The 14,050-nt window shown below is 38.0% G+C and overlaps 1 non-coding gene across 1 annotated transcript; it reads right to left on the bottom strand.

The window, feature by feature from the left end:
* Positions 1–8,762: 8,762 nt before the first annotated feature.
* Positions 8,763–8,870, bottom strand: LOC112793817 (small nucleolar RNA R71). Its single transcript, XR_003198509.1, has one exon. It is a non-coding gene; the product is annotated as a small nucleolar RNA R71 (small nucleolar RNA).
* Positions 8,871–14,050: the final 5,180 nt, after the last annotated feature.

The raw sequence follows: 14,050 nt of genomic DNA, 5'->3' as shown, positions 1-14,050 counted from the left end.
GTAGAACTTTCCAACTTCTTCTAGTGTCTTGGAAGTCATCCCGACCTTTGGGACAAATTGTTCATCCACAACACACCTAGTCTGCATAATGAACCGAACATGTTATTAAGGTGAATCAATTTTGTAGTACTAAATGAACGGAACATTATCCATTATATAAAATCAAATTCAAAAGAACTTTTTGCATAATGAACCGAATATGTTATCAAGGTGAAACAATTGTATAGTACTAAATGAGTGGAACATTATCCATTATATAAATTCAAATTCAAAACAGCTTTCTACATAATGAATCGAACACCTTATTAAGGTGAAACAATTGTATAGTACTAAATGGACGGAACATTATCCATTATATAAAATAAAACTCAAAACACCTGTGTCTACAATTTAGAGATTATCAATTCAATTCAATTCAGAACACATGCGTCCATTGAATTCAATTAAATTCATTTTAACAATTGCATTCCATTCAATTCGGTGAAAAAATAATCCAAACCTTGTCCGTTTGATTTGTTTCAGAAGAATAATCCAAATTGTTCTCATTCAACTGATTTGAAGTTGAATTATTCATTATTTTGATAGCCTATTGAAATTCACAGATTGAAGAAAAAAACAAAGAAGAATAGCAAGAAGAATGACGAGCAACAGAGAAGAACAACGAGCAGTAGAGAAGAAAAAAGAAGAAGAACGACGAGTATTAGAGATTTCAGATCCAAAAATTACAATGCAAATCTTTAACATTGAAGAAGAAGCTTTATGTAATTTTGTTACGTTAATAGGAGGGAGAAGGGGGAGCGTGTGTATTTCACAGAACTTGGGGGAGGGAAAACGCGTCTAATAAAAAGAACTTGGATGACTTAGTTAGGTTTTTTGCATGGATGTGGAGCATCATTGTATTAGATATATATAAAACTCTATTTAATTTGCACGGCTCATTAGACATTACATTGCTATTTCATCTTTTTTTATGTTCATGATTATTATTAATCATAGTTGTAAAAGTTAGACAGGATTGACCGGTTCGACCGAAAAATCAATAAATTTGACTTCCAACTGGTCTGTCTCAGTTTCAGGACCGTTTAAGGATGGAAGTGGTAAAAACTGGTCAAAGTCAGTAAAAATTAGAAGAAATCGGTCCAACTAAACTGCTCGAGAGAAAATTCTAAAAATGATGAAGATGTGGTTTGAACTTAGGTTCTCCTTGATATTAGATGCTGTCCTCGCTATTAAAATATTTTATTTTTTATTATTTTATATGTTAATTATTAATTATATAATAAAAATATATAAATTTTTTAGACATTATTTTAATTTTATACTCACTTATATTTAAATTAATTATATTTTTTATTCTTCATAATTAATAATATAAGTGTTACTAAATATGTAAACTAGTAATTTGACTGGTTCAATCACCAGTTCAATTCTAATAACTATGCCATTAATTATATGCCGCATAGAAGTTTTGTCCTTCATCATAAACTAATTCAGGTTGTGTGCTATATGCTGCTTTTAATTACATAAATATAATAGTCGTTCCCCTTTATATAATATAGAGTAAATGGTCAAAGTGTTCCTTCAAATATCACCGATCTCCAAATTGATCTCCGAAAGATTACATTAATCAAAATTATTCTTGAAGGATTTAATATTAATCACGTTAGTCTCTCTGTCTATTTTGTCACTAACGACGTTAAATTTTGCTGACGTGGCACATTAGCTTGACAACCCAACCTGAACCCAAATCTTACCCGCATCAAACTAAACCGAAACCTAGCAAGGAATAGGATTTCCTTCTTCACACCTTCAGCAGCTTCTTCATCTTCTACCTGAAGCTCCACCACGCCGCCGCCTTGTAAGGTGTTCCACGTTACCGTCAGTCCCTGTACGTTCCCTGTCGCAATTTCTCTCTAGCGTGAATAGGTAGTTGCTGCTTCGCTGAACACCCTCTGCCCAATGTCACAGAGATCGCCATCATTGTGCTGTCCAACTCCTCTTCGTCTTTTTCCTCAGTCACCTCCATTAGCTTCTAGTGGAACGTGGTATCTTCCTCTGCTGCAACTTGCATTGATCTGCTATGCTTGTGTCAGTCTTCCTCTGTACTCTTCCATGGACACTGCCAAGTTGGAACAAGACCATTCCTAGACCTCTACCTTTTACCGGCTAACAACGTGTATGTTGTGTGCACGTGTAACTGTGTGGGTTGGTTTCTAATTTTAATTATCTTGTTTGTTATTCACCATTTACAGGACTCACAGATCAAGAACAACAACAACAACAAGAACTACAGAAAGCCTTCTTGTGATTTCAAAGAAGCATTAAAAATAGCTGTATATTATTGTTGACATTGGAGCTATCTACCTACTCCATGAGAAAAAATCAAATTTTGATCGGTAGGTGATTCCATTTTTAGTTGTTCCTATTGCTAGGATCTGGATTGAAGTCTCTCAGAGGGTTTGATTAGGAATGAGTATCATGAAGTCATTGGATCACTGGATGAGTTACTTCAGGTCATGTTCATCTTCTTTTGAGATATTTGAGATCATTGACCATACAATCATAGTGGCGTATTCTGATTGCCCCAAAGAGTTCAGAATTAGAAGGAACCCTATTGCTGAGATGCTCTTCTCTTGCAAGCAAACAAGGTGTATGGATTGTGATAGGGTTGAGCTCTCTGTCTCTAGTTATGGTGTTGATGGTGATGGTGATAATGATGATGCCTAAAAGAGTAGTGGTTTTCATCACAATCGAGATAGTGTTGTTGAGTATGAAGCTGGGACAAGCAAGATGAATAGTTCAAGGGATGATATTGATGATCATGGTGACATGGATGTGAATAGGGTCTTTAGTAATTATAACTTTGGTGAAGCTAAGGCATTGACTGATGAAATAGAAAAATAGTCAAATACAATATTGTTTGAATCACTGAGGAGGCTGTAATTGATGGAGGCAGCAGCTGTTGGAACCAGCATGGAGGCTAAGACACGTAGAGAAGAAGGAGAGTATGTGACCGCTGTGTCGAGTTGTTGGGTTAGGCTCCAGTTTTCTAATGGTTTGGGCCATCTGTGCGCCTAAATCCTGACAAAAAAATCTAACGTGCTACGTTAGCAAAACTTAACGTCATTAGTAATAGAATTGACTTGAGGGATTAACGTGATTAATTTTAAATCTTTCGAGGATAATTTTAATTAATTTAATTTTTCAGAGACCAATTTGACTATTTACTCATATAATATAGTATGTCACATTTGTTCATACGTATAATGTTCTTACCATGATAAAAATAAAGCCTAATTTTATGATGCTTTTTGTTTGATATTTAACTTTTACTTAAATTATTTTTTATAATAATTTTTAAATATTTAAAATTTTTTAACTTTTATATTTTTAAATTTAAAATTAATTATTTAACCTATTTTAACATTAGACAATATCTTTTAGACATTATAACAAACACGAAAAATGAATATGTATGTGCTAGGTTTAGAGATTGCACCATGCAATTATCACTTTGACTTTTGCGTTATTAATGTAGATTGTAGACAAACCATTTTCGATCGATCTAATCTCATTTGCCCCAGCCACCCACCATTATTGAATCGTTTAATTTGGATTCCTTGCGTCTTGCACGTTAAAGTCAAAGAATTTATCGAGCAGGAGACGACTCATCCAACGTTCGTTACTTTTAAAAGCACGTCTTTCATATTTAACTATCAATTTGGATTGGTCACATGATTAATTTACTCGTTTGTTTAAATAAATATTAGAAATTTAAATTTCGTCTTTTATATATATATATATATATATATATATATATATATATATATATATATATATATATATATATATATATATATACACGATAATCTATTGACTAGCGATAAATTCTATATTAGCAACACATTAGTCATTAACTTGCTGGACACCAAAACTATGGTTAGCTAATATGTGTGCTAAGTAAGGTGGCGAGAACCAAACTAGTCAATAAATTGATAAGATGACTTGTTTAATTATTCAATGGTCTAATCGGAGTTCAACCAAACATTAATTAGTTTAATTAAATATAAAACAAAAAATTTTACAACTTTATGTAATAAATAGTATGTAATTTATCATTAAAAATTCAAAAACAACTTCAAACATCAAAGTTTATAATAGTAGAAAATCGAAACACACATAAATGATAAACACATAATATTATATCACAAAAAAATATTAACAAACAAGTTTTTAACTATCAACAATATTAACTCAAACAAATCAACCTAGCAAAAAATATTTAACCGAATCATTCAATTCAATCATCAACCATCAAGCATTATTTCATAAAATCAGCAATAACATTATTAGAAAATCAACAACTCAGAATAAACAAAAATTAGCAAAATCGGTATTATTAACTCAACAACCAACTAAGAATCAATAAACTCAGCAACTCAGAATCAATATTATTAACAAAAGTACAAAACAAGAAAAAGCAGCAATGCTTACCGACAGTGAGAGAGGAAGGGAAGTGACGGCGAGAGAAGAAGAAAAGTGACGGTGACAGAGGAATAGAAGTGAGCTCGGATAGAGAGAGCTCGAAGATGGATGTTGAGCTCGAGGAGAGAGAGAGAGAGAGAGAGAGAGAGAGAGAGAGAGAGAGAGAGAGAGAGAGAGAGAGAGAGAGAGAGAGAGAGAGAGAGAGAGAGAGAGAGAGAGAGAGAGAGAGAGAGAGAGAGAGAGAGAGGGGAATGACAGAGCAACCCTTTGTGACAGCGATGCCATGAGCTCAACGCAGACTGATGAGCAGATAATTTATACGCTTTTTGGCATTGTTTTTAGTATGTTTTTAGTATGATCTAGTTAGTTTTTAGTATATTTTTATTAGTTTTTAGTTAAAATTCAGTTTTCTAGACTTTACTATGAGTTTGTGTGTTTTTCTGTGATTTCAGGTATTTTCTGGCTGAAATTGAGGGACCTGAGCAAAAATCTGATTCAGAGACTAAAAAGGACTGCAGATGCTGTTGGATTCTGACCTCCCTGCATTCGAAGTGGATTTTCTGGAGCTACAGATATCCAATTGGCGCGCTCTCAACGGCGTTGGAAAGTAGACATCCTGGGCTTTCCAGCAATATATAATAGTCTATACTTTGACCAAGATTTGATGGCCCAAACCGGCGTTCAAAGTCACCCTCAAGATTTCCAGCGTTAAACGCCGGAACTGGCATCAAAATGGGAGTTAAACGCCCAAACTGGCATAAAAGCTGGCGTTTAACTCCAAGGAGAGTCTCTACACGAAAATGCTTCAATGCTCAGCCTAAGCATACACCAAGTGGGCCCGGAAGTGGATTTTTATGTCATTTACTCATCTCTGTACACCCTAGGCTACTAGTTCTCTATATATAGGACCTTTTACTATTGTATTTTCATCTTTTGATCACTTTTAGATCTCTAGATCATCTTTGGACATCTAGTTCTTAGATCATTGGGAGGCTGGCCTCACGGCCATGCCTAGACCTTGTTCTTATGTATTTTCAACGATGGAGTTTCTACACACCATAGATTAAGGTGTGGAGCTCTGCTGTACCTCGAGTATTAATGCAATTACTATTGTTCTTCTATTCAATTCCGCTTGTTCTTGTTCTAAGATATCACTTGTTCTTCAACTTGATGAATGTGATGATCCGTGACACTCATCATCATTCTCACCTATGAACGTGTGACTGACAACCACCTCCGTTCTACCTTCGATTGGGTGAATATCTCTTGAATTCCTGATACACGATGCATGGTTGATCGCCTGACAACCGAGTGCTCGCCTGACAAACGAGCCAGCCATTCCGTGAGATCAGAGTCTTCGTGGTATAGGCTAGAACTGATGGCGGCATTCAAGAGAATCCGGAAGGTCTAACCTTGTCTGTGGTATTCTGAGTAGGATTCAATGATTGAATGACTGTGACGTGCTTCAAACTCCTGAGGGCGGGGCGTTAGTGACAGACGCAAAAGAATCACTGGATTCTATTCCGGCCTGATCGAGAACCGACAGATGGATAGCCGTGCCATGACAGGGTGCGTTGAACATTTCCACTGAGAGGATGGGAGGTAGCCACTGACAACGGTGAAACCCTTGCTTAAGCTTGCCATGGAAAGGAGTAAGAAGGATTGGATGAAGACAGTAGGAAAGCAGAGAGACGGAAGGGAAGGCATCTTCATACGCTTATCTGAAATTCCTACCAATGAATTACATAAGTATCTCTATCTTTATCTTTATGTTTTATTCGTATATCACCATACCCATTTGAGTTTGCCTGACTAAGATTTACAAGGTGACCATAGCTTGCTTCATACCAACAATCTCTGTGGGATCGACCCTTACTCGCGTAAGGTTTATTACTTGGACGACCCAGTACACTTGCTGGTTAGTTGTGCGAAGTTGTGTTTATGCCATGGTACTGAATACCAAGTTTTTGGATTCATTACCAGGGATTAATTGATTTGTGAAAAGTAGTGATCACAATTTCGTGCACCAAGTTTTTGGCGCCGTTGCCGGGGATTGTTCGAGTTTTCGGCAAGCTTTTGGTCCGGTAACATCAGTGCCAAATTTCTGATCCGGCAACAGCACCAAGTTTTTGGCGCCGTTGCCGGGGATTGTTGAGTTTGGACAACTGAAGGTTCATCTTGTTGCTTAGATTAGGTATTTTTTTTCGGAATTCTTGAAGATGAATTCTAGAGTTTCATGATGATTTGTTGAAGTCTGGCTGGCTGTGAAGCCATGTCTAATTTCATTGGACCGAGGTTTCAACTTATCATCACAAGAGCTTGTTGATTTCTATCAATCTTGCTTTTGGAGCAGTGATCTGCTAAGGCTTGGCTAGCCATTGGCCATGTCTAGTGTTTTGGACCGGAGCTTTCTTTAAAAGCTTGGCTGGCTGTGAAGCCATGTCTAATTCCTGGACCGGAGTCTTAGACTAAATATTGCATGATTCCTGGAATTCTCATTAAGAATTTTGATACCTTTTTCCACTTAATTTTCGAAAATCCAAAAAAATTTTACAAAATTATAAAAACAAAAAAATATTGCATGTTTAAGTCTAGTGTCTCATTTTAAGTTTGGTGTCAAGTGCATGCATTCATGTGTCTTAAGGATCTTCAAGTAATTCTTGATGATTTCTTACTCTGATCTTTGAATTCTCTTGACTTGAGTGTTTATGTGTCTCATATGCATTCTCATTAGTGTCAGTAGTATACAAACTGCTAAGTTTGGTGTCTTGCATGCATTGTTATTTGATTTTAGTTGCATTTTGATTATTAAAAATCCAAAAATATTTTTAATTTGTGTCTTTTCAAGTCAATAATACAGAGAATTGAAGATTCAGAACATACTGCAGAGGAATTGCACAGAAAAGCTGGGCGTTCAAAACGCCCAGTGAAGAAGGACAGACTGGCGTTTAAACGCCAGCCAGGATACCTGGTTGGGCGTTTAACGCCCAAAAGGGTAGTATTTTGGGCGTTAAACGCCAGAATGTGCACCATTCTGGGCGTTTAACGCCAGGATGGCACAAGAGGGAAGATTTTGTTTTCAATGCAATTTTTTTTCAAGTTTTCAAAATTTTTCAAAATCTAATCTTTTTCAAATCATATCTTTTCAATCATATGTTTTCAAAATTGATTTCTTTCCATTTTTAAGGATACTTGCTATCAATTAATGATTTGATTCAACATTTCAAGTATATTGCCTTTTCTGTTGAGAAAGGTTTAATGTTTGAATCATATCTTTTCTTGATAGCCAAGTCATTAATTTTCAAAATCAAATCTTTTTTAAAATGTTTTTCAAATCATATCTTCTCAATCACATCTTTTTAAAATAATCATATCTTCTTAACCACACCTTTTTCAAAATAGCTTTCAATCATATCTTTTTGATTTCTAATTTCAATATCTTTTTCAAAAGTCACTTTACCTCTTTCTCACTCTTAGTTTTCGAAAATCAATTAAGGTTTTTCAAAATGTTTTCAAAATCTTTTACTTAATTTTCGAAAATCACTTCCCTTCTTCTCACATCCTTCTATTTATGGACTAACACTATTCCTTAATGCAAAATTCGAACTCCATCTTCTTTGATAATTTCGAATTTTCTACTTCTGTCTTCTAATTTTCTTTTCCTCTGACACCTCAAGGAATCTCTATACTGTGACATAGAGGATTCCACATTTTCTTGTTCTCTTCTCTTTCATATGAGCAGAAGCAAAGACAAAAGCATTCTTGTTGAGGCTGATCCTGAACCTGAAAGGACCTTGAAGCGAAAGCTAAGAGAAGCTAAGGCACAATTCTCTGTAGAGGACCTAACAGAAATCCTCAAAGAAGAAGAACACATGGCAGCCGAAAACAACAACAATGCCAACAATGCAAGGAAGGTGCTGGGTGACTTTACTACACCTACTCCCGACTTCTATGGGAGAAGCATCTCTATCCCTGCCATTGGAGCAAACAACTTTGAGCTTAAGCCTCAATTAGTTTCTCTAATGCAACAGAATTGCAAGTTCCATGGACTTCCATTGGAAGATCCTCATCAGTTTTTAGCTGAATTCTTGCAAATCTATGACACTGTCAAGACTAATGGGGTTGACCCTGAGGTCTATAGACTCATGCTATTCCCTTTTGCTGTAAGAGACAGAACTAGGACATGGTTGGACTCACAACCTAAAGAAAGCCTGGACTCTTGGGAAAAGCTGGTCAATGCCTTCTTGGCAAAGTTCTTTCCACCTCAAAAATTGAGTAAGCTTAGAGTGGAAGTCCAAACCTTCAGACAGAAGGAAGGAGAATCCCTCTATGAAGCTTGGGAAAGATACAAACAATTAATCAAAAGGTGTCCTTCTGATATGCTTTCTGAATGGAGCATCATAGGTATTTTCTATGATGGTCTCTCTGAACTATCCAAGATGTCTTTGTATAGCTCTGCTGGAGGCTCTCTTCATCTGAAGAAGACGCCTACAGAAGCTCAAGAGCTGATTGAAATGGTTGCAAATAACCAATTCATGTACACTTCTGAAAGGAATCCTGTGAACAATGAGACTAGTCAGAAGAAAGGAGTTCTTAAGATTGACACTCTGAATGCCATATTGGCTCAGAACAAAATATTGACTCAACAAGTCAATATGATTTCTCAAAGTCTGTCTGGAATGCAAAATGCACCAAGCAGTACTAAGGAAGCTTCATCTGAGGAAGAAGCTTATGATCCTGAGAACCCTTCAATGGAAGAGGTGAATTACATGGGAGAACCCTATGGAAACACCTATAATCCTTCATGGAGAAATCATCCAAATTTTTCATGGAAGGATCAACAGAGACCTCAACAAGGTTTCAACAATAATAATGGTGGAAGAAACAGGTTTAGCAATAGCAAGCCTTTTCCATCATCTTCTCAGCAACAGACAGAGAGTTCTAAGCAGAATAACTCTGACTTAGCAACCATGGTCTCTGATCTAATCAAAACCACTCAAAGTTTCATGACTGAAACAAGGTCCTCCATTAGAAACTTGGAGGCACAAGTGGGTCAGCTGAGCAAGAAAATTACTGAACTCCCTCCTAGTACTCTCCCAAGCAATACAGAAGAAAATCCAAAAGGAGAGTGCAAAGCCATCAACATGGCCGAATTTGGAGAGGAAAGAGAGGCAGTGAACGCCACTGAGGAAGGCCTCAATGGACGTCCACTGGCCTCCAATGAGTTCCCCAATAAGGAACCATGGGAATCTGAGGCTCAAAATGAGACCATAGAGATTCCATTGGACTTACTTCTGCCATTCATGAGCTCTGATGAGTATTCTTCCTCTGAAGAGGATGAGTATGTCACCGAAGAGCAAGTTGCTAAATACCTTGGAGCAATCATGAAGCTAAATGACAAGTTATTTGGAAATGAGACTTGGGAGGATGAACCCCCTTTGCTCACCAAAGAACTGGATGACTTGTCTAGGCAGAAACTGCCTCAAAAGAGACAAGATCCTGGGAAGTTTTCATTACCTTGTACCATAGGCACCATGACCTTTAAGAAGGCCTTGTGTGACTTAGGGTCAAGTGTAAACCTCATGCCTCTCTCTGTAATGGAGAAGCTAGGGATCTTTGAGGTGCATGCTGCAAAAATCTCACTAGAGATGGCAGACAACTCAAGAAAACAAGCTCATGGACTTGTAGAGGATGTTCTGGTAAAAGTTGAAGACCATTACATCCCTACTGATTTCATAGTCCTAGAGACTGGGAAGTGCATGGATGAATCCATCATCCTTGGCAGACCCTTCCTAGCCACAGCAAAGGCTGTGATTGATGTTGATAGAGGAGAATTGATCATTCAAGTGAATGAAGAATCCTTGGTGTTTAAGGCTCAAGGATATCCCTCTGTCACCATGGAGAGGAAGCATGAAGAGCTTCTCCCAAAACAGAGCCCCCACAGTCAAAACTCTAAGTTTGGTGTTGGGAGGCCACAACCAACTTCTAAGTTTGGTGTTGAACCCCCACATTCAAACTCTAAGTTTGGTGTTGGGAGGTTCCAACATAGCTCTGAGCATTTCTGAGGCTCCATGAGAGTCCTCTGTCAAGCTAATGACATTAAAGAAGCGCTTGTTGGGAGGCAACCCAATGTTATATTTTATCTATTCTCTTTTGTTATTTTATGTCTTTTGTAGGTTGATGATCATGAGAAGTCACAAAATCAATGAAAAAAAGCAAAAACAGAATGAAAAACAGAAAGAAAAATAGCACACCCTGGAGGAGAGCTTGCTGGCGTTTAAACGCCAGTAAGGCTAGCTGTTGGGCGTTTAACGCCCAGTCTGGCACCATTCTGGGCGTTTAACGCCAGAAAGGGGCACCAGACTGGCATTAAACGCCAGAAAAGGGTAAGAAGCTGGCGTTAAACGCCAGAAATGGGCACCAGCCCGGCGTTTAACGCCAGAATTGGCCAGAAACGCAATTTTGCTTGCCATTTGGTGCAGGGATGACTTTTCCTTGACACCTCAGGATCTGTGGACCCCACAGGATCCCCACCTACCCCACCACTCTCTCTCTTCTTCACCAATCACCTCAACACCTCTTCCCCAAAAGCCCTTCACCTATCAAATCCCATCTTTCTCTTCACCACTCACATCCATCCTTCATAAAACCCCACCTACCTCACCATTCAAATTCAAACCACTTTCCCTCCCAAACCCACCCATACATGACCGAACAATGACTCCCCCCACTCCTATATAAACCCTTTTTCACTCCTTCATTTTCACACAACCTAAACACCACTTCTACCCCTTTTGGCCGAACACAAGCCATTCCCTTTTCCCTTCATTTCTTCTTCTTCTACTCTCTTCTTTCTTCTTTTGCTCGAGGACGAGCAAACCTTTTAAGTTTGGTGTGGTAAAAGCATTGCTTTTTGTTTTTTCATAACCATTTATGGCATCCAAGGCCGGAGAAACCTCTAGAAAGAGGAAAGGGAAGGCAAAAGCTTCCACTTCCGAGTCATGGGAGATGGAGAGATTCATCTCAAGGGTGCATCAAGACCACTTCTATGAAGTTGTGGCCTTGAAAAAGGTGATCCCCAAGATCCCTTTCAAACTCAAAAAGGGTCAACTTTGATCAAAGGTTGGACCAAGTCCTCACAGTCATATGTGAAGAGGGCGCCTAATGGAAGAGAGATTCAAGAGGGAAGCCGGTTCAATTGAGAAGGCATGACCTCAAACCCGTGGCTAGAGGATGGTTGGAGTTCATCCAACGCTCAATCATTCCCACTAGCAACCGGTCCGAAGTTACTATAGACCGGGCTATCATGATCCATAGCATCATGATTGGAGAAGAAATAGAAGTTCATGAGGTTATAGCTCAAGAACTTTATATGGTGGCAGACAAGTCCTCTACCTTGGCAAGGTTAGCCATTCCTCATCTCATTTGTCACCTCTGTTATTCAGTTGGAGTTGACATAGAGGGAGACATCCCCATTGATGAGGACAAGCCCATCACTAAGAAGAGGATGGAGCACACAAGAGACCCCACTCATCATGAGATCCCTGAGATTCCTCAAGGGATGCACTTTCCTCCACAAAACTATTGGGAGCAACTAAACACCTCCCTAGGAGAATTGAGTTCCAACATGGGACAACTAAGGGTGGAGCACCAAGAACACTCCATCATCCTCCATGAAATTAGAGAAGATCAAAGAATCATGAGAGAGGAGCAACAAAGACAAGGAAGAGACATTGAGGAGCTCAAGCACTCCATAGGATCTTCAAGAGGAAGAACACGCCGCCATCACTAAGGTGGACCCGTTCTTTAATTTCCTTGTTCTTTATTTTCCTGTTTTTCGAAAATTATGCTTATGTTTATCTATGTTTGTGTCTTGTGATCATTAGTGTCTTAGTGTCCATGCCTTAAAGTTATGAATGTCCTATGAATCCATCACCTTTCTTGAATAAAAAAATGTTCTTAATTGAAAAAGATAAGAATTGCATGAATTTTGAATTTTATAACAGTTTAATTATTTTGATGTGGTGGCAATATTTTTGTCTTCTGAATGTGTGCTTAAACAGTGCATATGTCTTTTGAATTTGTGGTTCATGAATGTTGGCTCTTGAAAGAATGATGAAAAAGGAGACATGTTACTGAGGATCTGAAAAATCATAAAAATGATTCTTGAAGCAAGAAAAAGCAATGAAAAAAAAAAATTTCGAAAAAAAAAAATATTCGAAAAAAATAGAGAAAAGAAAGAAATAAAGTTGTGATCCAAGGCAAAAAGAGTGTGCTTAAGAACCCTGGACACCTCTAGTTGGGGACTCTAGCAAAGCTGAGTCACAATCTGAAAAGGTTCAGCCAATTATGTGTCTGTGGCAAGTATGTATCCGGTGGTAATACTGGAAGACAGAGTGCTTTGGGCCACGGCCAAGACTCAATAAGTAGCTATGTTCAAGAATCATCATACTTAACTAGGAGAATCAATAACACTATATGGATTCTGAGTTCCTAAAGAAGCCAATCATTCTGAATTTCAAAGGATAGAGTGAGATGCCAAAACTGTTCAGAGGCAAAAAGCTAAAAGCCCCGCTCATCTAATTAATACTGATCTTCATAGATGTTTTTGGAATTCATTGCATATTCTCTTCTTTTTTTTATCTTGTTTGATTTTCAGTTGCTTGAGGACAAGCAACAATTTAAGTTTGGTGTTGTGATGAGCGGATAATTTATACGCTTTTTGGCATTGTTTTTAGTATGTTTTTAGTATGATCTAGTTAGTTTTTAGTATATTTTTATTAGTTTTTAGTTAAAATTCACTTTTCTGGACTTTACTATGAGTTTGTGTGTTTTTCTGTGATTTCAGGTATTTTCTGGCTGAAATTGAGGGACCTGAGCAAAAATCTGATTCAGAGACTAAAAAGGACTGCAGATGCTGTTGGATTCTGACCTCCCTGCACTCGAAGTGGATTTTCTGGAGCTACAAAAGCCCAATTGGCGGGCTCTCAACGGCGTTGGAAAGTAGACATCCTGGGCTTTCCAGCAATATATGATAGTTCATACTTTGCCCAAGATTTGATGGCACAAACCGGCGTTCAAAGTCACCCTCAAGATTTCCAGCGTTAAACGCCGGAACTGGCATCAAAATGGGAGTTAAACGCCCAAACTGGCATAAAAGCTGGCGTTTAACTCCAAGGAGAGTCTCTACACGAAAATGCTTCAATGCTCAGCCCAAGCACACACCAAGTGGGCCCGGAAGTGGATTTTTATGTCATTTACTCATCTCTGTACACCCTAGGCTACTAGTTCTCTATATATAGGACCTTTTACTATTGTATTTTCATCTTTTGATCACTTTTAGATCTCTAGATCATCTTTGGACATCTAGTTCTTAGATCATTGGGAGGCTGGCCTCACGGCCATGCCTAGACCTTGTTCTTATGTATTTTCAACGGTGGAGTTTCTACACACCATAGATTAAGGTGTGGAGCTCTGCTGTACCTCGAGTATTAATGCAATTACTATTGTTCTTCTATTCAATTCCGCTTGTTCTTGTTCTAAGATATCACTTGTTCTTCAACTT

The sequence above is a fragment of the Arachis hypogaea genome, chromosome 3 (assembly GCF_003086295.3).
Source record: "Arachis hypogaea cultivar Tifrunner chromosome 3, arahy.Tifrunner.gnm2.J5K5, whole genome shotgun sequence".
NCBI lineage: Eukaryota > Viridiplantae > Streptophyta > Magnoliopsida > Fabales > Fabaceae > Arachis > Arachis hypogaea.
This window is presented reverse-complemented; position numbering and strand designations above follow the sequence as displayed.